Below are 26,469 nucleotides of genomic sequence, written 5' to 3'. Positions count from 1 at the left end.
TAAAGGAAAACAAAAATGTTTAAAATACATTTAAATGTCTAATTTAGAAATGAATACGGTGGTGCAATTTCTGTCCTTATCGCTGGAAGCTACTATCGTAGAAATACCTGTCGGAAGCCTATCTATAAAAGTTTCAGGTGCTTATCAGAAGTTTAGATAGATGAGATGAAGAGGAGATCCTGAATTTCCTTACACACAGGGGACAGTGTCGGACTGGCGTATGAAGGGCCCACCGGGGGAATGCAGTGATAGGGGCCCATACTTAGAGGTGTGACCAGCCTACAAAGGGGGTGTGGCCAGCCTCCTCAGAGGCGGCTAGAAATGCACAATAGTCTTGTGCAGTGTAATGCAACATATCTACCATGTATAATACAAGTGCACAGTCAGGGAGTGGGACCTACCGGTGGTTTCCCCTGTACCCCTGTGGGCCAGTCCGACCCTGACAGGGGACGTCCTGCCAGTACAGCCGCTGGAGAACGCTACAGGCCTTTTTTTCAGGTCCCTCATGTGGGAAATGAAGATACCTCCCAAGTGTCCTGATTTCGGTGGGACAGTGCCCGCTTAGCCCAGATCTGGCCAGGATATTGGGAGGAATGAACCGTCTGCAAAGAGCCGACACCACCCGCACTGGTTTATTTTTTATTTTTTTTATTTTCATTATTCTTATAACTAAAGTCTTATGAAATTGTAAGTTTTGATCAGCAAATAGGAGTACTAACTGTTATAACCCTAACTACGGCTCAGATGTGTACAGAACTTGTGGAACCCCAGCCCTGACTTCCATGTGTGTGCGGGGGAAGACGGGGGGGGGGGGGGGGGGGCGCGGACATAGGGCCTTATTCAAACCTGGACATCCAGAGCAGAAGGTCTGCGCACGTCCAGTGGCTACAGTGCGCGTGCGTCACCCATCACCATATGATGACAGGCGATGGGCATCCGGGGGGCGTTGATGCGGTATTGGGAGGTAGGAGAGCAGGAAACGCATGCAAATTGCGATCGCATCGTGGGGTGGCACAACACATGCTACATGGGTGTGGTTCATCAAATCGACAGTGTCTAGGTCGACAATGTTTAGGTCGACCACTATAGGTCGACAGTCACTAGGTCGACATGGATGGAAGGTCGACAGGGTTTCTAGGTCGACATGTGCTAGGTCGACAGGTCTAAAGGTCGACATGAGGATTTTTTTTTTGTGTCGTTTTCTTCGTAGAGTGACCGGGATCCCAAATTAGTGCACCGCGTCCCCTCGCATGGCTCGCTTCGCTCGCCATGCTTTGCTCGGCACATTTTACCGTTCCAATCGTAGTCCACGTGGATCGTTAAGTATGAAAAATTATTTTTTTGAAAAACTCATGTCGACCTTTAGACCTGTCGACCTAGCACATGTCGACCTAGAAACCCTGTCGACCTTCCATCCATGTCGACCTAGTGACTGTCGACCTATAGTGGTCGACCTACACATTGTCGACCTAGACACTGTCGAACTTCAGAGCGGATCCCATGCTGCATACCTCCCAACAGTTGCGCGCCCCGAAAAACGGGAGTGGCCTCGGGTGGGATGGGCATGGCTATGACAAAGTGGGCGTGGCCATGCGCTGAGGACCCATTTTCCATTGTTTTGGGGGCGCTCCCTGAGCAGTTCGGCAGCCCCCGGCTCCCTCCCCGCACTGAATAGATGCATCTATTCAGAGATCACTCGCTGCTTTGCAGAGCAGCGGGTGATCAAAGCCTCCCCCAACTGCCCGCCCACAGGACACTGTGACCCGCGGGAGGGACAGCGGGACAGTGTTCGAATAGGCCCCCAGCATGTGAGTAGTAGTACGGTTGTAGATTTTGCTATGATAGCAAAAATCTGTGACCAACTCTGAATAACCCTTATTTTCCGCTCATTAGCCTGGGAGTGCTGCCTAGGGATTGCTGTTGGAAGAGGGACTTTGAATAGCGGCGGCATTGCTGAGATCGCAACATTCATTGCGATGGCATGTAGCCATTGCATGTAAACCATTGGATGGTCACAGCATTGCAGGAATCATGGCTGACAGAGCGATGTTTTTATATACAATTGTATCTTTAACTGTTCCAGTAACATACTTCCCAACTGTCCCGATTTTCGCGGGACAGTCCCGATATTTGGGACAGTCCCACTTGCCCAGCCGTGGCCCGCAGTGTCCCTTTAGGGTCAGAGTTTTTTTGTTTTTTTGTCATAATGGGAATCACTGCATGCTTGTACGGAGAAGGAAAGATACCAGTAGACAGAGAGAGATTACAGATGTTAGTTAAGGTTGGGATGAGCACAGCAGACAGAGCTTTACTAATTTGTGAGGGTATAGGGTCAAGGGGAGAGGTAGTAGAGTAGGCAGATGAGAAGAGTGCAGATACTTCATCTTCATTTGTAGGATCAAAGGAAGAGAAGGTGTTAAAGGGTTCAGGTAGGGAATTGAGCAGGTCACTGACTGAGTTAGAGCATACCATTTCATTTCGGATCTTATCAATCCTGTCCTTTAAATAGGAAGCAAGATCTTGCGCACTGACAGTGGCTAGTGGGTTGGGTGAAGGAGGGAGAAGAAGTGATTTAAATAAGAATTTACTTACCGATAATTCTATTTCTCGGAGTCCGTAGTGGATGCTGGGGTTCCTGAAAGGACCATGGGGAATAGCGGCTCCGCAGGAGACAGGGCACAAAAAAGTAAAGCTTTACTAGGTCAGGTGGTGTGCACTGGCTCCTCCCCCTATGACCCTCCTCCAGACTCCAGTTAGGTACTGTGCCCGGACGAGCATACACAATAAGGGAGGCATTTTGAATCCCGGGTAAGACTCATACCAGCCACACCAATCACACCGTACAACTTGTGATCTAAACCCAGTTAACAGTATGACAACAGAAAGGGCCTCTTAAAGATGGCTCCTTAACAATAACCCGAATTAGTTAACAATAACTATGTACAAGTATTGCAGATAATCCGCACTTGGGATGGGCGCCCAGCATCCACTACGGACTCCGAGAAATAGAATTATCGGTAAGTAAATTCTTATTTTCTCTATCGTCCTAAGTGGATGCTGGGGTTCCTGAAAGGACCATGGGGATTATACCAAAGCTCCCAAACGGGCGGGAGAGTGCGGATGACTCTGCAGCACCGAATGAGAGAACTCCAGGTCCTCCTTTGCCAGGGTATCAAATTTGTAAAATTTTACAAACGTGTTCTCCCCCGACCACGTAGCTGCTCGGCAGAGTTGTAATGCCGAGACCCCTCGGGCAGCCGCCCAAGATGAGCCCACCTTCCTTGTGGAGTGGGCTTTTACAGTTTTAGGCTGTGGCAGGCCTGCCACAGAATGTGCAAGTTGAATTGTGTTACAAATCCAACGAGCAATCGACTGCTTAGAAGCAGGTGCGCCCAACTTGTTGGGTGCATACAATATAAACAGCGAGTCAGATTTTCTGACTCCAGCCGTCCTTGCAATGTATATTTTTAAGGCTCTGACAACGTCCAACAACTTGGAGTCCTCCAAGTCGCTAGTGGCCGCAGGCCCCACAATAGGTTGGTTCAGATGAAATGCTGATACCACTTTAGGGAGAAAATGCGGACGAGTCCGCAGTTCTGCCCTATCCGAATGGAAGATTAGATAAGGACTTTTATAAGATAAAGCCGCCAATTCAGATACTCTCCTGGCAGAGGCCAGGGCTAGTAACATAGTCACTTTCAATGTGAGATATTTCAAATCCACCTTTTTCAATGGTTCAAACCAATGGGATTTGAGGAAATCTAAAACTACATTTAGATCCCACGGTGCCACCGGAGGCACCACAGGAGGCTGTATATGCAGTACTCCCTTGACAAAAGTCTGGACCTCAGGGACAGAGGCCAATTCTTTTTGGAAGAATATTGACAGGGCCGAAATTTGAACCTTAATGGATCCCAATTTGAGACCCATAGATAATCCTGATTGCAGGAAATGTAGGAAACGACCCAGTTGGAATTCCTCCGTCGGAACCCTCCGATCCTCGCACCACGCTACATATTTTCGCCAAATGCGGTGATAATGTTTCACGGTGACTTCCTTCCGTGCCTTAATCAAGGTAGGAATGACTTCTTCTGGAATGCCTTTCCCTTTTAGGATCTGGCGTTCAACCGCCATGCCGTCAAACGCAGCCGCGGTAAGTCTTGAAAAAGACAGGGACCCTGCTGTAGCAGGTCCCTTCTCAGAGGTAGAGGCCACGGTTCGTCCGTGAGCATCTCTTGAAGTTCCGGATACCAAGTCCTTCTCGGCCAATCCGGAACCACTAGTATTGTTCTTACTCTTCTTTGCCGTATGATCTTCAATACCTTTGGTATGAGCGGCAGAGGAGGAAACACATACACTGACTGGTACACCCAAGGAGTTACCAGTGCGTCCACAGCTATTGCCTGTGGATCTCTTGACCTGGCGCAATATTTGTCCAGTTTCTTGTTGAGGCGAGACGCCATCATGTCTACAATTGGTCTTTCCCAACGGTCTATTAACATGTTGAAGACTTCTGGATGTAGACCCCACTCTCCCGGATGAAGATCGTGTCTGCTGAGGAAGTCTGCTTCCCAGTTGTCCACGCCCGGGATGAACACTGCTGACAGTGCTATCACGTGATTCTCCGCCCAGCGAAGAATCTTGGCAGCTTCTGCCATTGCACTCCTGCTTCTTGTGCCGCCCTGCCTGTTTACATGGGCGACCGCCGTGATGTTGTCCGACTGAATCAACACCGGCTTTCCTTGCAGGAGAAGTTCCGCCTGGCTTAGAGCATTGTAGATTGCTCTTAGTTCCAGAATGTTTATGTGAAGAGACTTTTCCAGACTCGTCCATACTCCCTGGAAGTTTCTTCCTTGTGTGACTGCTCCCCAGCCTCTCAGGCTGGCGTCCGTGGTCACCAGGATCCAATCCTGAATGCCGAATCTGCGGCCTTCTAATAGGTGAGCCTTCTGCAACCACCACAGAAGTGACACCCTTGTCTTTGGTGACAGGGTTATTCGCAGGTGCATCTGCAGATGCGACCCTGACCATTTGTCCAACAGATCCCTTTGGAATATTCTTGCATGGAATCTGCCGAATGGAATTGCTTCGTAAGAAGCCACCATTTTTCCCAGGACTCTTGTGCATTGATGTACTGACACTTTTCCTGGTTTTAGGAGGTTCCTGACCAGATCGGATAACTCCTTGGCTTTTTCCTCTGGAAGGAAAACCTTTTTCTGAACCGTGTCCAGAATCATTCCTAGGAACAGCAGACGAGTTGTCGGGATTAAATGGGATTTTGGAATATTCAGAATCCACCCGTGTTGTCTTAGCACCTCTTGAGATAGTGCTAAAGCTGTCTCCAGCTGTTCTCTGGACCTTGCCCTTATTAGGAGATCGTCCAAGTATGGGATAACTAATACGCCTTTTCTTCGAAGAAGAATCATCATCTCGGCCATTACCTTGGTAAAGACCCGAGGCGCCGTGGACAATCCGAACGGCAGCGTCTGAAACTGATAGTGACAGTTTTGAACAATGAACCTGAGGTACCCCTGGTGTGCGGGGTAAATCGGAACGTGTAGATACGCATCCTTGATGTCCAAGGATACCATAAAGTCCCCTTCTTCCAGGTTCGCTATCACTGCTCTGAGTGACTCCATCTTGAACTTGAACTTTTTTATGTAGAGGTTCAAGGACTTCAGATTTAGAATAGGCCTTACCGAGCCATCCGGCTTCGGTACCACAAATAGAGTGGAATAATACCCCTTTCCTTGTTGTAATAGGGGTACTTTGACTATCACCTGCTGAGCGTACAGCTTGTGAATGGCTTCCAACACCCTCTCCCTTTCGGAAGAGACGGTTGGTAAGGCAGACTTCAGGAAACGATGAGGAGGATCCGTCTCTAATTCCAACCTGTACCCCTGAGATATTATCTGCAGGATCCAGGGGTCTACCTGCGAGTGAGCCCACTGCGCGCTGTAATTTTTGAGACGGCCCCCCACTGTCCCCGAGTCCGCTTGAGAGGCCCCAGCGTCATGCTGAGGTTTTTGCAGGAGCCGGGGAGGGCTTCTGTTCCTGGGAAGGAGCTGCCTGTTGGTGTCTCTTCCCTCTTCCTCTGCCTCGTGGCAGGTACGACAAGCCCTTTGCTCTCTTATTTTTGTAGGAGCGAAAAGGCTGCGGTTGAAAGGTCGGTGCCTTTCTCTGTTGGGGAGTGACTTGAGGTAAAAAAGTGGATTTCCCGGCAGTAGCCGTGGCCACCAAGTCTGATAGACCAACTCCAAATAACTCCTCCCCTTTATACGGCAAAACCTCCATGTGACGTTTTGAATCCGCATCGCCTGTCCACTGTCGTGTCCATAAGGCTCTTCTGGCTGAAATGGACATAGCACTCACCCGAGATGCCAGTGTGCAAATATCCCTCTGTGCATCACGCATATAGATAAATGCATCCTTTATTTGTTCTAACGACAGTAAAACATTGTCCCTATCTAGGGTATCAATATTTTCAATCAGGGATTCTGACCAAACTACTCCAGCACTGCACATCCAGGCAGTTGCTATAGCTGGTCGTAGTATAACACCTGCATGTGTGTATATATTCTTTTGAATAACTTCCATCTTTCTATCTGATGGATCCTTAAGTGCGGCCGTCTCAGGAGAGGGTAACGCCACTTGTTTGGATAAGCGTGTGAGCGCCTTGTCCACCTTAGGGGGTGTTTCCCAGCGCGCCCTAACCTCTGGCGGGAAAGGGTATAATGCCAATAACTTTTTTGAAATTATCAACTTTTTATCAGGAGCAACCCACGCTTCATCACACACGTCATTTAATTCTTCTGATTCAGGAAAAACTGTTTGTAGTTTTTTCACACCATACATAATACCCTGTTTTACGGTATCTGTAGTATCAGCTAAATGTAACGTCTCCTTCATTGCCAAAATCATATAACGTGTGGCCCTACTGGAAAATACGTTTGAATTTCTACCGTCGTCACTGGAATCAGTGCCCGTGTCTGGGTCTGTGTCGACCGACTGAGGCAAAGGGCGTTTTACAGCCCCTGACGGTGTTTGAGGCGCCTGGACAGGCATTAATTGATTGTCCGGCCGCCTCATGTCCTCAACTGACTGTTTAAGGGAAGATAAACCATCACGTAATTCCACAAATAAAGGCATCCATTCTGGTGTCGACCCCCTGGGGGGTGACATCTGCATATTTGGCAATTGCTCCGCCTCCACACCAATATCGTCCTCATACATGTCGACACCACGTACCGACACACACCGCAAACTCACAGGGAATGCTCTAATGAAGACAGGACCCACTAGCCCTTTTGGGGAGACAGAGGGAGAGTCTGCCAGCACACACCACAAAGCGCTATATATACAAGGGATATCCTTATATTAAGTGCTCCCTTATAGCTGCTTTAATATATATATATATAGCCATTAATGTGCCCCCCCTCTCTGTTTTACCCTGTTTCTGTAGTGCAGTGCAGGGGAGAGACCTGGGAGCCGTTCTGACCAGCGGAGCTGTGACAGAAAATGGCGCCGTGTGCTGAGGAGATAGGCCCCGCCCCTTTTTCGGCGGGTTCTTCTCCCGCTATTTTTCCAGTCAGGCAGGGGTTAAATATCTCCATATAGCCCCTATGGGCTATATGTGAGGTATTTTTAGCCTTGTATAAGGTTTATATTTGCCTCTCAGAGCGCCCCCCCCCAGCGCTCTGCACCCTCAGTGACTGCCCAGTGAAGTGTGCTGAGAGGAAAATGGCGCACAGCTGCAGTGCTGTGCGCTACCTTATGAAGACTGAGGAGTCTTCAGCCGCCGGTTTCCGGACCTCTTCACGCTTCAGCATCTGCAAGGGGGTCGGCGGCGCGGCTCCGGGACCGGACTCCACGGCTGGGCCTGTGTTCGATCCCTCTGGAGCTAATGGTGTCCAGTAGCCAAGCAGCAAATCCACTCTGCATGCAGGTGAGTTTACTACTTTCCCCCTAAGTCCCACGTTGCAGTGATCCTGTTGCCAGCAGGACTCACTGTAAAGAAAAAAACCTAAACTAAACTTTCTCTAAGCAGCTCTTTAGGAGAGCCACCTAGATTGCACCCTTCTCGTTCGGGCACAAAATCTAACTGGAGTCTGGAGGAGGGTCATGGGGGGAGGAGCCAGTGCACACCACCTGACCTAGTAAAGCTTTACTTTTTTGTGCCCTGTCTCCTGCGGAGCCGCTATTCCCCATGGTCCTTTCAGGAACCCCAGCATCCACTTAGGACGATAGAGAAAATGTATTAAAAAGTCGCTTGGGGTTAGAGGCTTAAGCAGAGCTGAGAAAATGGAAATATGTTTGTTTGGCAGTGTCCAGAGCATTACGATCAGAGTGGTACACGGTCTTTTATGTGAGAATGTCACTTGAACTACGAGATTTACGCCACTGGCGTTCTACTTTATGTGAGAGTTTTTGTAGGTATCTAGTGTATTTAGAGTGCCACGGTTGACATCCAAGTCTACGTGGAGTGTGATGGGTAGCTGGAGCCACTTCATCAAGTGCTGTTTCTAGAGTTTGGTTAAGGTGTGATACAGCAGTCTCAGGAGAGGTGAATGTAGAAATTGGTGAGAGAGGTGGTTCCAGTGAGGTAGATAGTTGTTGAAAATTATTAGCGTTTATATTTCTGCAGGTTAGAGGCGGCTTGGTAGACTTCAGGGACATTGAGTTTGAAGTAATGGAGGAGAGCATGCAGGTGATAAGGTTGTGATCTGAGAGAGTGAAAGGAGTGTTAGTAATTTCAGAAACAGTCCTTCCCAAAGTAGGACTGCAGCAAAGAAGGCTAATAAGATATTAGCATGCATAAAACGGGGTATTGATGCAAGGGACGAGAGTATTATACTCGGGCCGTTATATAAATCTCTAGTGAGGCCACACCTTGAATACTGTGTACAATTCTGGGCACGTACTACAAAAAGGATATCCTGGAGCTTGAAAAGGTACAGAGGAGGGCGACCAAACTAATTAAGGGCATGGAGATGATGGAATACAAGGAAAGGCTTGAAAGACTAGGCATGTTTACATTGGAAAAGCGGAGACTAAGAGGGGATATGATCAACATCTACAAATATATAAGGGGACAATACACAGAGCTTGCGCGGGACCTGTTTTTGGTTAGATCAACACAGAGGACTCGTGGACACTCGCTCAGGTTAGAGGAGAGGAGATTCAGCACAATACGGCGTAAAGGCTTTTTCACGGTAAGGACAATACGTGTTTGGAATTCCCTGCCCGAGGGAGTTGTAATGGCGGAATCTGTCAACACCTTTAAGAATGGGTTAGATAAATTCCTATTGGATAAGGATATCCAGGGGTATGGTGCATAGTCATGCATTATAGTTACTATAAATAGGGATAAAATGCAATGGCTGACAGCAGCATCAGTCAGAAATTTTAGTCAAATCATCATGCATAGGACACCACAAATAGGTTGAACTCGATTGACAATTGTCTTTTTTCAACCTCAGATACTATGTATAGTCTGGTGAATACAAGATCAAGGCAGAGGCCCTCCTGATGAGTAGGGGAGTCAGTCCATTGGGAGAGGTCAAGAGAGGAGGTTAGAGAGAGTAGTTTAGAGGCATGGGTAGATTGTGGACTGTCAACAGAGATATTGAAATCACCAATAATGATGGTGGAGATGTCAGAGGATAAAAAGTGAGGGAGCCAAGCAGAAGAATCTTTCAGAAACTTTTTTGGGTTGCCCAGGTAGGCGATAGATAGCTGCAACACGCAGAAAGGCGTGAAAATCCTAATAGAGTGTACTACAAATTATTTAAATTCGAGTGAGGGAACAGGTGGTAAAACGATGTGTGTGTAAGATTTGGACAGTAATACTCCAACCCCACCTCCTTTACTGTTACCAGGCTTGGGGTGTGAGGGGGGGGGGGGTGGAGGCCACCATGTGACACTGCTGTGAGCGTGGTATGTGGATGGGACCTGGATTTAGGGATATGTCACCAGCTAGTAGAAGCAGAAGAAGAGAGAGATAGGTATAGCTGGGGGAGGTGTGTGATAGTTTCTTATGGTGACAGATTGAGGATGTTACAGTTAGTGTACATAGATAGGTTAAAAGCTCATGAGTTTTAATAAGAGGGGAGTGGATTAATGAGGCTGCAATGTATATAGAGAGATGAATAACATGTAACTGTGACAGTGGAAGATGGGCCCCATAGCAGCTGCACTCCCTGTACCTATGGTGCTACACCCTGTATATAACACATATAACTGTGACAGGGAAGGCCATACAGGCCCGGCGCTACCTGCTCAGCGAAGGGATGCAGTGCAGGGAGGCGCTGGGAGGGAGAGGCGCTCACCCTGCTCTGCATCCCTTCCCTGCTGCGCCGTCCTGACCCCCCGGCTGCTGCTGCTGCCAGCTGCTGTGCGGTGCTGGCAGCATGAAAAGCCCACTCCACCCCTCCCCTCACCTGTGTGTCAGTGGTTCGGTACATATCAAAGGAGGGGTGGAGCTACACAGAACAGAATGGGTGGGGCTAAATGGGGCGGAGCTACACAGACCAGGCTGCTGCAGTGCTGTACTGAGGGAGACAGTGGCTTAGGTAAGTGGAGGGTGACAGAGAAATGTGTGTGTGTGTGTATATATATGGTGGGTGTGTATGTGTGTGTCTATGTGTGTGAATTGTGTGTGTGCGCACACGCTTTATGGACGCTACTACTGGGGGGGTGCATTACATATAATGACGCTACTACTACTGAGGGGGCATTACGTATAAGGACGCCACTACAGGGGGGGCATTACATATAATGACGCTACTACTACTGAGGGGGCATTACGTATAAGGACGCCACTACAGGGGGGGCATTACATATAATGACGCTACTAACTAATACTGGGGGGGCATTACGTATAAGGACGCCACTGCAGGGGGTGCATTACGTGTAACGACTCTACTACTACTGGGGGGCATCACATGTAAGGACGCTACTACTACTGGGAGGGCCATTACGTGTAAGAACGCTACTACTACTGGGGGGGCATTACGTATAACGCTACTACTGGGGGGGGGGCGTTACATGTAAGGATGCTACTACTACTTGGAGTGCACTACGTATAAGGATGCTACTACTACTCGGGGGGCATTATGTATAAGGACGCTACTACTGAGGGGGTGCATTACGTGTAAGGACGCTACTACAGGAGGGGCATTACTTATAAGGACGCAACTACAGGGGGGGCATTACGTATAACGACGCTACTACTACTGGGGGGGTATCACTTGTAAGGACGCTACTACTACTGGGGGGGCATTATGTATAATGACGCTACTATTACTGGGGGGGCATAACATGTAAGGACGCTACTACTACTGGGGGGGCCATTATGTGTAAGGATGCTACTACTACTGGGGAGGCATTACAGATAAGGAGGCTATTACTGGGGGGGCATTACGTATAACGCTACTACTACTGGCGTGCGTTACATGTAAGGACGCTACTACTACTGGGGGGGCATTATGTATAAGGATGTTACTACTACTGGGGGGGGGCCATTACGTGTAAGGACGCTACTACTACTACTGGGGGGGCATTACGTATAAGGACGCTACTATTACTGTTGGGGGGCATTACATATAACTGCTACTACTACTGGGGGGCATTACGTATAAGGACGCTACTACTACGGGTGGGGCATTACGTATAAGGATGCTACTACTACTTGGAGTGCACTACGTATAAGGACGCTACTACTACTTAGGGGAGAATTACGTATAAGGATGCTACTACTACTGGGGGGGCCATTACATGTAAGGACGCTACTACTACTTGGAGTGCACTACGTATAAGGACGCTGCTACTACTACTGGGGGAGGCATTACATATAAGGACGCTACTACTACTGGGGGGGCATTATGTATAAGGACGCTACTACTACTGTGGGGGCATTATGCATAAGGACGCTACTACTACGGGTGGGGCATTACATATAAGATAAATAAGATTGTGCTACATTTTGGCGTAATTTTAAATGGGGGTACTATTGTGTTGCCATGCCCCTTACTTGTGAGACCACACCCCTTTTCCCGGCGCGCGCCAAAGGATTATGGGAGGGCGCAAATTTATAGTTTGCAGGGTGGCGCCGAACACCCTAGCACCGGCCCTGGCCCCATAGCAGCTGCACTCCCTGCACCTATGGTAGCTACAGCCTGTATATAACATGTAACTGTGACAGGGAAGGTGGCCCCTCTCAGACCTGGGCCCCATAGCAGCTGCACTTCTTGCACCTATGGTAGCTACACCCTTGTATATAACACATGTAACTGTGACAGGGAAGGTGGCCCCTCTCAACTCTGGTCCCCATAACAGCCTCACTGCCTGCACCTAGAGTAGCTACACCCCTGTATATAACACATGTAACTGTGATAGGGAAGGTGGCCCATCTCAGCTCTGGGCCCCATAGCAGCTGCACTCCCTGCACCTATGGTAGCTACACCCCTGTATATAACACAGGGCTGTTTCTAGACAATTTGGCTCCCAGAGCGAGATTTGAAAATGCGCCCCCCCCCCCCCCCCCCCTTGCTATAAAAAAAAAAACCTGCGTCCCCTCCCCCCATATAGCTATAAAAAGAAAATGCATGCGCTCGCCGAAGGCGCGCGCGCTCCCGACAAGGGTAAGTGGCCTGATTAAAATGGGTGTGGTCTCATTAAAGTGGGCATGGCCTCATCTGATATCATCACGCCCACCACAGGGGGAAAAAAAATAAGAATTTACTTACCGATAATTCTATTTCTCGGAGTCCGTAGTGGATGCTGGGGTTCCTGAAAGGACCATGGGGGAATAGCGGCTCCGCAGGAGACAGGGCACAAAAAAGTAAAGCTTTACTAGGTCAGGTGGTGTGCACTGGCTCCTCCCCCCATGACCCTCCTCCAGACTCCAGTTAGGTACTGTGCCCGGACGAGCATACACAATAAGGGAGGCATTTTGAATCCCGGGTAAGACTCATACCAGCCACACCAATCACACCGTACAACTTGTGATCTAAACCCAGTTAACAGTATGACAACAGAAAGGGCCTCTTAAAGATGGCTCCTTAACAATAACCCGAATTAGTTAACAATAACTATGTACAAGTATTGCAGATAATCCGCACTTGGGATGGGCGCCCAGCATCCACTACGGACTCCGAGAAATAGAATTATCGGTAAGTAAATTCTTATTTTCTCTATCGTCCTAAGTGGATGCTGGGGTTCCTGAAAGGACCATGGGGATTATACCAAAGCTCCCAAACGGGCGGGAGAGTGCGGATGACTCTGCAGCACCGAATGAGAGAACTCCAGGTCCTCCTTTGCCAGGGTATCAAATTTGTAAAATTTTACAAACGTGTTCTCCCCCGACCACGTAGCTGCTCGGCAGAGTTGTAATGCCGAGACCCCTCGGGCAGCCGCCCAAGATGAGCCCACCTTCCTTGTGGAGTGGGCTTTTACAGTTTTAGGCTGTGGCAGGCCTGCCACAGAATGTGCAAGTTGAATTGTGTTACAAATCCAACGAGCAATCGACTGCTTAGAAGCAGGTGCGCCCAACTTGTTGGGTGCATACAATATAAACAGCGAGTCAGATTTTCTGACTCCAGCCGTCCTTGCAATGTATATTTTTAAGGCTCTGACAACGTCCAACAACTTGGAGTCCTCCAAGTCGCTAGTGGCCGCAGGCACCACAATAGGTTGGTTCAGATGAAATGCTGATACCACTTTAGGGAGAAAATGCGGACGAGTCCGCAGTTCTGCCCTATCCGAATGGAAGATTAGATAAGGACTTTTATAAGACAAAGCCGCCAATTCAGATACTCTCCTGGCAGAGGCCAGGGCTAGTAACATAGTCACTTTCAATGTGAGATATTTCAAATCCACCTTTTTCAATGGTTCAAACCAATGGGATTTGAGGAAATCTAAAACTACATTTAGATCCCACGGTGCCACCGGAGGCACCACAGGAGGCTGTATATGCAGTACTCCCTTGACAAAAGTCTGGACCTCAGGGACAGAGGCCAATTCTTTTTGGAAGAATATTGACAGGGCCGAAATTTGAACCTTAATGGATCCCAATTTGAGACCCATAGATAATCCTGATTGCAGGAAATGTAGGAAACGACCCAGTTGGAATTCCTCCGTCGGAACCTTCCGATCCTCGCACCACGCTACATATTTTCGCCAAATGCGGTGATAATGTTTCACGGTGACTTCCTTCCGTGCCTTAATCAAGGTAGGAATGACTTCTTCTGGAATGCCTTTCCCTTTTAGGATCTGGCGTTCAACCGCCATGCCGTCAAACGCAGCCGCGGTAAGTCTTGAAAAAGACAGGGACCCTGCTGTAGCAGGTCCCTTCTCAGAGGTAGAGGCCACGGTTCGTCCGTGAGCATCTCTTGAAGTTCCGGATACCAAGTCCTTCTCGGCCAATCCGGAACCACTAGTATTGTTCTTACTCTTCTTTGCCGTATGATCTTCAATACCTTTGGTATGAGCGGCAGAGGAGGAAACACATACACTGACTGGTACACCCAAGAAGTTACCAGTGCGTCCACAGCTATTGCCTGTGGATCTCTTGACCTGGCGCAATATTTGTCCAGTTTCTTGTTGAGGCGAGACGCCATCATGTCTACAATTGGTCTTTCCCAACGGTCTATTAACATGTTGAAGACTTCTGGATGTAGACCCCACTCTCCCGGATGAAGATCGTGTCTGCTGAGGAAGTCTGCTTCCCAGTTGTCCACGCCCGGGATGAACACTGCTGACAGTGCTATCACGTGATTCTCCGCCCAGCGAAGAATCTTGGCAGCTTCTGCCATTGCACTCCTGCTTCTTGTGCCGCCCTGCCTGTTTACATGGGCGACCGCCGTGATGTTGTCCGACTGAATCAACACCGGCTTTCCTTGCAGGAGAAGTTCCGCCTGGCTTAGAGCATTGTAGATTGCTCTTAGTTCCAGAATGTTTATGTGAAGAGACTTTTCCAGACTCGTCCATACTCCCTGGAAGTTTCTTCCTTGTGTGACTGCTCCCCAGCCTCTCAGGCTGGCGTCCGTGGTCACCAGGATCCAATCCTGAATGCCGAATCTGCGGCCTTCTAATAGGTGAGCCTTCTGCAACCACCACAGAAGTGACACCCTTGTCTTTGGTGACAGGGTTATTCGCAGGTGCATCTGCAGATGCGACCCTGACCATTTGTCCAACAGATCCCTTTGGAATATTCTTGCATGGAATCTGCCGAATGGAATTGCTTCGTAAGAAGCCACCATTTTTCCCAGGACTCTTGTGCATTGATGTACTGACACTTTTCCTGGTTTTAGGAGGTTCCTGACCAGATCGGATAACTCCTTGGCTTTTTCCTCTGGAAGGAAAACCTTTTTCTGAACCGTGTCCAGAATCATTCCTAGGAACAGCAGACGAGTTGTCGGGATTAAATGGGATTTTGGAATATTCAGAATCCACCCGTGTTGTCTTAGCACCTCTTGAGATAGTGCTAAAGCTGTCTCCAGCTGTTCTCTGGACCTTGCCCTTATTAGGAGATCGTCCAAGTATGGGATAACTAATACGCCTTTTCTCCGAAGAAGAATCATCATCTCGGCCATTACCTTGGTAAAGACCCGAGGCGCCGTGGACAATCCGAACGGCAGCGTCTGAAACTGCTAGTGACAGTTTTGAACAATGAACCTGAGGTACCCCTGGTGTGCGGGGTAAATCGGAACGTGTAGATACGCATCCTTGATGTCCAAGGATACCATAAAGTCCCCTTCTTCCAGGTTCGCTATCACTGCTCTGAGTGACTCCATCTTGAACTTGAACTTTTTTATGTAGAGGTTCAAGGACTTCAGATTTAGAATAGGCCTTACCGAGCCATCCGGCTTCGGTACCACAAATAGAGTGGAATAATACCCCTTTCCTTGTTGTAATAGGGGTACTTTGACTATCACCTGCTGAGCGTACAGCTTGTGAATGGCTTCCAACACCCTCTCCCTTTCGGAAGAGACGGTTGGTAAGGCAGACTTCAGGAAACGATGAGGAGGATCCGTCTCTAATTCCAACCTGTACCCCTGAGATATTATCTGCAGGATCCAGGGGTCTACCTGCGAGTGAGCCCACTGCGCGCTGTAATTTTTGAGACGGCCCCCCACTGTCCCCGAGTCCGCTTGAGAGGCCCCAGCGTCATGCTGAGGTTTTTGCAGGAGCCGGGGAGGGCTTCTGTTCCTGGGAAGGAGCTGCCTGTTGGTGTCTCTTCCTTCTTCCTCTGCCTCGTGGCAGGTACGACAAGCCCTTTGCTCTCTTATTTTTGTAGGAGCGAAAAGGCTGCGGTTGAAAGGTCGGTGCCTTTCTCTGTTGGGGAGTGACTTGAGGTAAAAAAGTGGATTTCCCGGCAGTAGCCGTGGCCACCAAGTCTGATAGACCAACTCCAAATAACTCCTCCCCTTTATACGGCAAAACCTCCATGTGACGTTTTGAATCCGCATCGCCTGTCCACTGTCGTGTCCATAAGGCTCTTCTGGCTGAAATGGACATAGCACTCACCCGAGATGCCAGTGTGCAAATATCCCTCTGTGCATCACGCATATAGATAAATGCATCCTTTATTTGTTCTAACGACAGTAAAACATTGTCCCTATCTAGGGTATCAATATTTTCAATCAGGGATTCTGACCAAACTACTCCAGCACTGCACATCCAGGCAGTTGCTATAGCTGGTCGTAGTATAACACCTGCATGTGTGTATATATTCTTTTGAATAACTTCCATCTTTCTATCTGATGGATCCTTAAGTGCGGCCGTCTCAGGAGAGGGTAACGCCACTTGTTTGGATAAGCGTGTGAGCGCCTTGTCCACCTTAGGGGGTGTTTCCCAGCGCGCCCTAACCTCTGGCGGGAAAGGGTATAATGCCAATAACTTTTTTGAAATTATCAACTTTTTATCAGGAGCAACCCACGCTTCATCACACACGTCATTTAATTCTTCTGATTCAGGAAAAACTGTTTGTAGTTTTTTCACACCATACATAATACCCTGTTTTACGGTATCTGTAGTATCAGCTAAATGTAACGTCTCCTTCATTGCCAAAATCATATAACGTGTGGCCCTACTGGAAAATACGTTTGAATTTCTACCGTCGTCACTGGAATCAGTGCCCGTGTCTGGGTCTGTGTCGACCGACTGAGGCAAAGGGCGTTTTACAGCCCCTGACGGTGTTTGAGGCGCCTGGACAGGCATTAATTGATTGTCCGGCCGCCTCATGTCCTCAACTGACTGTTTAAGGGAAGATAAACCATCACGTAATTCCACAAATAAAGGCATCCATTCTGGTGTCGACCCCCTGGGGGGTGACATCTGCATATTTGGCAATTGCTCCGCCTCCACACCAATATCGTCCTCATACATGTCGACACCACGTACCGACACACACCGCAAACTCACAGGGAATGCTCTAATGAAGACAGGACCCACTAGCCCTTTTGGGGAGACAGAGGGAGAGTCTGCCAGCACACACCACAAAGCGCTATATATACAAGGGATATCCTTATATTAAGTGCTCCCTTATAGCTGCTTTAATATATATATATATATAGCCATTAATGTGCCCCCCCTCTCTGTTTTACCCTGTTTCTGTAGTGCAGTGCAGGGGAGAGACCTGGGAGCCGTTCTGACCAGCGGAGCTGTGACAGAAAATGGCGCCGTGTGCTGAGGAGATAGGCCCCGCCCCTTTTTCGGCGGGTTCTTCTCCCGCTATTTTTCCAGTCAGGCAGGGGTTAAATATCTCCATATAGCCCCTATGGGCTATATGTGAGGTATTTTTAGCCTTGTATAAGGTTTATATTTGCCTCTCAGAGCGCCCCCCCCCAGCGCTCTGCACCCTCAGTGACTGCCCAGTGAAGTGTGCTGAGAGGAAAATGGCGCACAGCTGCAGTGCTGTGCGCTACCTTATGAAGACTGAGGAGTCTTCAGCCGCCGGTTTCCGGACCTCTTCACGCTTCAGCATCTGCAAGGGGGTCGGCGGCGCGGCTCCGGGACCGGACTCCACGGCTGGGCCTGTGTTCGATCCCTCTGGAGCTAATGGTGTCCAGTAGCCAAGCAGCAAATCCACTCTGCATGCAGGTGAGTTTACTACTTTCCCCCTAAGTCCCACGTTGCAGTGATCCTGTTGCCAGCAGGACTCACTGTAAAGAAAAAAACCTAAACTAAACTTTCTCTAAGCAGCTCTTTAGGAGAGCCACCTAGATTGCACCCTTCTCGTTCGGGCACAAAATCTAACTGGAGTCTGGAGGAGGGTCATGGGGGGAGGAGCCAGTGCACACCACCTGACCTAGTAAAGCTTTACTTTTTTGTGCCCTGTCTCCTGCGGAGCCGCTATTCCCCCATGGTCCTTTCAGGAACCCCAGCATCCACTTAGGACGATAGAGAAATAAAAATAAGAAGTCCCCATTTTACACATTACAGCAGGCAAGTGTACCAATTTAAACACAGTGCGGCAGGCAGCCAGGCGTCCCAATTTAAACACAGTGCGGCAGGCAGGCGTCCCCATTTTACACAGCGCGGCAGGCAGGTGTCCCCATTTTACACAGTACGGCAGGCAGGTGCCCCCATTTTACACAGTACGCAGGCAGGTGCCCCCATTTTACACAGTACGCAGGCAGGTGCCCCCATTTTACACAGTACGCAGGCAGGTGCCCCCATTTTACACAGTACGCAGGCAGGTGCCCCCATTTTACACAGTACGCAGGCAGGTGCCCCCATTTTACACAGTACGCAGGCAGGTGTCCCCATTTTACACAGTACGCAGGCAGGTGCCCCCATTTTACACAGTACGCAGGCAGGTGCCCCCATTTTACACAGTACGCAGGCAGGTGCCCCCATTTTACACAGTACGCAGGCAGGTGCCCCCATTTTACACAGTACGCAGGCAGGTGCCCCCATTTTACACAGTACGCAGGCAGGTGCCCCCATTTTACACAGTACGCAGGCAGGTGCCCCCATTTTACACAGTACGCAGGCAGGTGCCCCCATTTTACACAGTACGCAGGCAGGTGCCCCATTTTTCACAGTGCGGCAGGCAGGTGCCCCATTTTTCACAGTGCGGCAGACAGGTGTCCCCATTTTACATAGTGCGGCAGACAGGTATCCCCATTTTACATAGTGCGGCAGACAGGTATCCCCATTTTACATAGTGCGGCAGGCAGGTGTCCCCATTTTACATAGTGCGGCAGGCAGGTGTCCCCATTTTACATAGTGCGGCAGACAGGTATCCCCATTTTACATAGTGCGGCAGGCAGGTGTCCCCATTTTACATAGTGCGGCAGACAGGTATCCCCATTTTACACAGTGCGGCAGACAGGTATCAACATTTTATATAGTGCGGCAGACAGGTATCCCCATTTTACATAGTGCGGCAGGCAGGTGTCCCCATTTTACATAGTGCGGCAGGCAGGTGTCCCCATTTTACATAGTGCGGCAGACAGGTATCCCCATTTCTCTATCGTCCTAAGTGGATGCTGGGGTTCCTGAAAGGACCATGGGGAATAGCGGCTCCGCAGGAGACAGGGCACAAAAAAGTAAAGCTTTACTAGGTCAGGTGGTGTGCACTGGCTCCTCCCCCTATGACCCTCCTCCAGACTCCAGTTAGATTTTGTGCCCGAACGAGAAGGGTGCAATCTAGGTGGCTCTCCTAAAGAGCTGCTTAGAGAAAGTTTAGTTTAGGTTTTTTTCTTTACAGTGAGTCCTGCTGGCAACAGGATCACTGCAACGTGGGACTTAGGGGGAAAGTAGTAAACTCACCTGCATGCAGAGTGGATTTGCTGCTTGGCTACTGGACACCATTAGCTCCAGAGGGATCGAACACAGGCCCAGCCGTGGAGTCCGGTCCCGGAGCCGCGCCGCCGACCCCCTTGCAGATGCTGAAGCGTGAAGAGGTCCGGAAACCGGCGGCTGAAGACTCCTCAGTCTTCATAAGGTAGCGCACAGCACTGCAGCTGTGCGCCATTTTCCTCTCAGCACACTTCACTGGGCAGTCACTGAGGGTGCAGAGCGCTGGGGGGGGGCGCTCTGAGAGGCAAATATAAACCTTATACAAGGCTAAAAATACCTCACATATAGCCCATAGGGGCTATATGGAGATATTTAACCCCTGCCTGACTGGAAAAATAGCGGGAGAAGAACCCGCCGAAAAAGGGGCGGGGCCTATCTCCTCAGCACACGGCGCCATTTTCTGTCACAGCTCCGCTGGTCAGAACGGCTCCCAGGTCTCTCCCCTGCACTGCACTACAGAAACAGGGTAAAACAGAGAGGGGGGGCACATTAATGGCTATATATATATATATTAAAGCAGCTATAAGGGAGCACTTAATATAAGGATATCCCTTGTATATATAGCGCTTTGTGGTGTGTGCTGGCAGACTCTCCCTCTGTCTCCCCAAAAGGGCTAGTGGGTCCTGTCTTCATTAGAGCATTCCCTGTGAGTTTGCGGTGTGTGTCGGTACGTGGTGTCGACATGTATGAGGACGATATTGGTGTGGAGGCGGAGCAATTGCCAAATATGCAGATGTCACCCCCCAGGGGGTCGACACCAGAATGGATGCCTTTATTTGTGGAATTACGTGATGGTTTATCTTCCCTTAAACAGTCAGTTGAGGACATGAGGCGGCCGGACAATCAATTAATGCCTGTCCAGGCGCCTCAAACACCGTCAGGGGCTGTAAAACGCCCTTTGCCTCAGTCGGTCGACACAGACCCAGACACGGGCACTGATTCCAGTGACGACGGTAGAAATTCAAACGTATTTTCCAGTAGGGCCACACGTTATATGATTTTGGCAATGAAGGAGACGTTACATTTAGCTGATACTACAGATACCGTAAAACAGGGTATTATGTATGGTGTGAAAAAACTACAAACAGTTTTTCCTGAATCAGAAGAATTAAATGACGTGTGTGATGAAGCGTGGGTTGCTCCTGATAAAAAGTTGATAATTTCAAAAAAGTTATTGGCATTATACCCTTTCCCGCCAGAGGTTAGGGCGCGCTGGGAAACACCCCCTAAGGTGGACAAGGCGCTCACACGCTTATCCAAACAAGTGGCGTTACCCTCTCCTGAGACGGCCGCACTTAAGGATCCATCAGATAGAAAGATGGAAGTTATTCAAAAGAATATATACACACATGCAGGTGTTATACTACGACCAGCTATAGCAACTGCCTGGATGTGCAGTGCTGGAGTAGTTTGGTCAGAATCCCTGATTGAAAATATTGATACCCTAGATAGGGACAATGTTTTACTGTCGTTAGAACAAATAAAGGATGCATTTATCTATATGCGTGATGCACAGAGGGATATTTGCACACTGGCATCTCGGGTGAGTGCTATGTCCATTTCAGCCAGAAGAGCCTTATGGACACGACAGTGGACAGGCGATGCGGATTCAAAACGTCACATGGAGGTTTTGCCGTATAAAGGGGAGGAGTTATTTGGAGTTGGTCTATCAGACTTGGTGGCCACGGCTACTGCCGGGAAATCCACTTTTTTACCTCAAGTCACTCCCCAACAGAGAAAGGCACCGACTTTTCAACCGCAGCCTTTTCGCTCCTACAAAAATAAGAGAGCAAAGGGCTTGTCGTACCTGCCACGAGGCAGAGGAAGAGGGAAGAGACACCAACAGGCAGCTCCTTCCCAGGAACAGAAGCCCTCCCCGGCTCCTGCAAAAACCTCAGCATGACGCTGGGGCCTCTCAAGCGGACTCGGGGACAGTGGGGGGCCGTCTCAAAAATTACAGCGCGCAGTGGGCTCACTCGCAGGTAGACCCCTGGATCCTGCAGATAATATCTCAGGGGTACAGGTTGGAATTAGAGACGGATCCTCCTCATCGTTTCCTGAAGTCTGCCTTACCAACCGTCTCTTCCGAAAGGGAGAGGGTGTTGGAAGCCATTCACAAGCTGTACGCTCAGCAGGTGATAGTCAAAGTACCCCTATTACAACAAGGAAAGGGGTATTATTCCACTCTATTTGTGGTACCGAAGCCGGATGGCTCGGTAAGGCCTATTCTAAATCTGAAGTCCTTGAACCTCTACATAAAAAAGTTCAAGTTCAAGATGGAGTCACTCAGAGCAGTGATAGCGAACCTGGAAGAAGGGGACTTTATGGTATCCTTGGACATCAAGGATGCGTATCTACACGTTCCGATTTACCCCGCACACCAGGGGTACCTCAGGTTCATTGTTCAAAACTGTCACTATCAGTTTCAGACGCTGCCGTTCGGATTGTCCACGGCGCCTCGGGTCTTTACCAAGGTAATGGCCGAGATGATGATTCTTCTTCGAAGAAAAGGCGTATTAGTTATCCCATACTTGGACGATCTCCTAATAAGGGCAAGGTCCAGAGAACAGCTGGAGACAGCTTTAGCACTATCTCAAGAGGTGCTAAGACAACACGGGTGGATTCTGAATATTCCAAAATCCCATTTAATCCCGACAACTCGTCTGCTGTTCCTAGGAATGATTCTGGACACGGTTCAGAAAAAGGTTTTCCTTCCAGAGGAAAAAGCCAAGGAGTTATCCGATCTGGTCAGGAACCTCCTAAAACCAGGAAAAGTGTCAGTACATCAATGCACAAGAGTCCTGGGAAAAATGGTGGCTTCTTACGAAGCAATTCCATTCGGCAGATTCCATGCAAGAATATTCCAAAGGGATCTGTTGGACAAATGGTCAGGGTCGCATCTGCAGATGCACCTGCGAATAACCCTGTCACCAAAGACAAGGGTGTCACTTCTGTGGTGGTTGCAGAAGGCTCACCTATTAGAAGGCCGCAGATTCGGCATTCAGGATTGGATCCTGGTGACCACGGACGCCAGCCTGAGAGGCTGGGGAGCAGTCACACAAGGAAGAAACTTCCAGGGAGTATGGACGAGTCTGGAAAAGTCTCTTCACATAAACATTCTGGAACTAAGAGCAATCTACAATGCTCTAAGCCAGGCGGAACTTCTCCTGCAAGGAAAGCCGGTGTTGATTCAGTCGGACAACATCACGGCGGTCGCCCATGTAAACAGGCAGGGCGGCACAAGAAGCAGGAGTGCAATGGCAGAAGCTGCCAAGATTCTTCGCTGGGCGGAGAATCACGTGATAGCACTGTCAGCAGTGTTCATCCCGGGCGTGGACAACTGGGAAGCAGACTTCCTCAGCAGACACGATCTTCATCCGGGAGAGTGGGGTCTACATCCAGAAGTCTTCAACATGTTAATAGACCGTTGGGAAAGACCAATTGTAGACATGATGGCGTCTCGCCTCAACAAGAAACTGGACAAATATTGCGCCAGGTCAAGAGATCCACAGGCAATAGCTGTGGACGCACTGGTAACTCCTTGGGTGTACCAGTCAGTGTATGTGTTTCCTCCTCTGCCGCTCATACCAAAGGTATTGAAGATCATACGGCAAAGAAGAGTAAGAACAATACTAGTGGTTCCGGATTGGCCGAGAAGGACTTGGTATCCGGAACTTCAAGAGATGCTCACGGACGAACCGTGGCCTCTACCTCTGAGAAGGGACCTGCTACAGCAGGGTCCCTGTCTTTTTCAAGACTTACCGCGGCTGCGTTTGACGGCATGGCGGTTGAACGCCAGATCCTAAAAGGGAAAGGCATTCCAGAAGAAGTCATTCCTACCTTGATTAAGGCACGGAAGGAAGTCACCGTGAAACATTATCACCGCATTTGGCGAAAATATGTAGCGTGGTGCGAGGATCGGAAGGTTCCGACGGAGGAATTCCAACTGGGTCGTTTCCTACATTTCCTGCAATCAGGATTATCTATGGGTCTCAAATTGGGATCCATTAAGGTTCAAATTTCGGCCCTGTCAATATTCTTCCAAAAAGAATTGGCCTCTGTCCCTGAGGTCCAGACTTTTGTCAAGGGAGTACTGCATATACAGCCTCCTGTGGTGCCTCCGGTGGCACCGTGGGATCTAAATGTAGTTTTAGATTTCCTCAAATCCCATTGGTTTGAACCATTGAAAAAGGTGGATTTGAAATATCTCACATTGAAAGTGACTATGTTACTAGCCCTGGCCTCTGCCAGGAGAGTATCTGAATTGGCGGCTTTATCTTATAAAAGTCCTTATCTAATCTTCCATTCGGATAGGGCAGAACTGCGGACTCGTCCGCATTTTCTCCCTAAAGTGGTATCAGCATTTCATCTGAACCAACCTATTGTGGTGCCTGCGGCCACTAGCGACTTGGAGGACTCCAAGTTGTTGGACGTTGTCAGAGCCTTAAAAATATACATTGCAAGGACGGCTGGAGTCAGAAAATCTGACTCGCTGTTTATATTGTATGCACCCAACAAGTTGGGCGCACCTGCTTCTAAGCAGTCGATTGCTCGTTGGATTTGTAACACAATTCAACTTGCACATTCTGTGGCAGGCCTGCCACAGCCTAAAACTGTAAAAGCCCACTCCACAAGGAAGGTGGGCTCATCTTGGGCGGCTGCCCGAGGGGTCTCGGCATTACAACTCTGCCGAGCAGCTACGTGGTCGGGGGAGAACACGTTTGTAAAATTTTACAAATTTGATACCCTGGCAAAGGAGGACCTGGAGTTCTCTCATTCGGTGCTGCAGAGTCATCCGCACTCTCCCGCCCGTTTGGGAGCTTTGGTATAATCCCCATGGTCCTTTCAGGAACCCCAGCATCCACTTAGGACGATAGAGAAAATAAGAATTTACTTACCGATAATTCTATTTCTCGGAGTCCGTAGTGGATGCTGGGCGCCCATCCCAAGTGCGGATTGTCTGCAATACTTGTACATAGTTATTGTTAACTAATTCGGGTTATTGTTAAGGAGCCATCTTTAAGAGGCCCTTTCTGTTGTCATACTGTTAACTGGGTTTAGATCACAAGTTGTACGGTGTGATTGGTGTGGCTGGTATGAGTCTTACCCGGGATTCAAAATGCCTCCCTTATTGTGTATGCTCGTCCGGGCACAGTACCTAACTGGAGTCTGGAGGAGGGTCATAGGGGGAGGAGCCAGTGCACACCACCTGACCTAGTAAAGCTTTACTTTTTTGTGCCCTGTCTCCTGCGGAGCCGCTATTCCCCATGGTCCTTTCAGGAACCCCAGCATCCACTACGGACTCCGAGAAATAGAATTATCGGTAAGTAAATTCTTATTTTTACATAGTGCGGCAGGCAGGTGTCCCCATTTTACATAGTGCGGCAGACAGGTATCCCCATTTTACACAGTGCGGCAGACAGGTATCCCCATTTTATATAGTGCGGCAGACAGGTATCCCCATTTTACATAGTGCGGCAGACAGTTATCCCCATTTTACATAGTGCGGCAGGCAGGTGTCCCCATTTTACATAGTGCGGCAGACAGGTATCCCCATTTTACACAGTGCGGCAGACAGGTATCCCCATTTTATATAGTGCGGCAGACAGGTATCCCCATTTTACATAGTGCGGCAGGCAGGTGTCCCCATTTTACATAGTGCGGCAGGCAGGTGTCCCCATTTTACATAGTGCGGCAGACAGGTATCCCCATTTTACATAGTGCGGCAGGCAGGTGTCCCCATTTTACATAGTGCGGCAGACAGGTATCCCCATTTTACACAGTGCGGCAGACAGGTATCCCCATTTTATATAGTGCGGCAGACAGGTATCCCCAATTTATATAGTGCGGCAGACAGGTATCCCCATTTTATATAGTGCGGCAGACAGGTATCCCCATTTTATATAGTGCGGCAGACAGGTATCCCCATTTTTCACAGTGCGGCAGACAGGTATCCCCATTTTTCACAGTGCGGCAGACAGGTATCCCCATTTTTCACAGTGCGGCATGCAGGTGTCAAGTGGGGGGGGAGGAAGAGGGAGAGAGATTATACTTACATGTTCCCGCTCTTCAGGTCCGGCCGCCTCACGTCCGCCGGCCGCCTCCTCCTTCCACGCTTATCTTCTCTCCTCCCTCTTCCCGAGCGCTCCTGCTCGGGGGGCGGAGTTTCGCGGAATGACGCGTTTGCGACGTGACGTCACGACGCAAACGCGTCATTCCGCGAAACTCCGCCCCCCGAGCAGGAGCGCTCGGGAAGAGGGAGGAGAGGAGAAAAAGACCCACGAAGTGCCGCGGCGGGCGCCCCGTGCGGTTGCACGGCTCGCCCGCCGCTAGAAACGGCACTGATATAACACATGTAACTGTGACAGGGAAGGTGGCCCATCTCAGCTCGGGGCCCCATAGCAGCTGCACTCCCTGCACCTATGGTAGCTACAGCCTGTATATAACATGTAACTGTGACAGGGAAGGTGGCCCCTCTCAACTCTGGGCCCCATAGCAGCTGCACTCCCTGCACCTATGGTAGCTACACCATTGTATATAACATATGTAACTGTGACAAGGAAGGTGGGCCCTCTCAGCTCGGGGCCCCATAGCAGCTGCTCTCCCTGCACCTATGGTAGCTACACCCTTTTATATATATATATATATATATATATATAT

At 49.4% G+C, this 26,469-nt stretch overlaps 1 protein-coding gene across 2 annotated transcripts in view; it reads left to right on the top strand.

Moving 5' to 3' along the window:
* FBLN1 (fibulin 1) overlaps positions 1-26,469 on the top strand; it is a 197,259-nt gene that overhangs the window by 53,007 nt on the left and 117,783 nt on the right. The window lies entirely within an intron of this gene.

This window comes from Pseudophryne corroboree, chromosome 6 (assembly GCF_028390025.1).
Source record: "Pseudophryne corroboree isolate aPseCor3 chromosome 6, aPseCor3.hap2, whole genome shotgun sequence".
Lineage (NCBI taxonomy): Eukaryota > Metazoa > Chordata > Amphibia > Anura > Myobatrachidae > Pseudophryne > Pseudophryne corroboree.
Note: the sequence above shows the minus strand (reverse complement) of the source record. Positions and strands in the feature narration are given on the sequence as shown.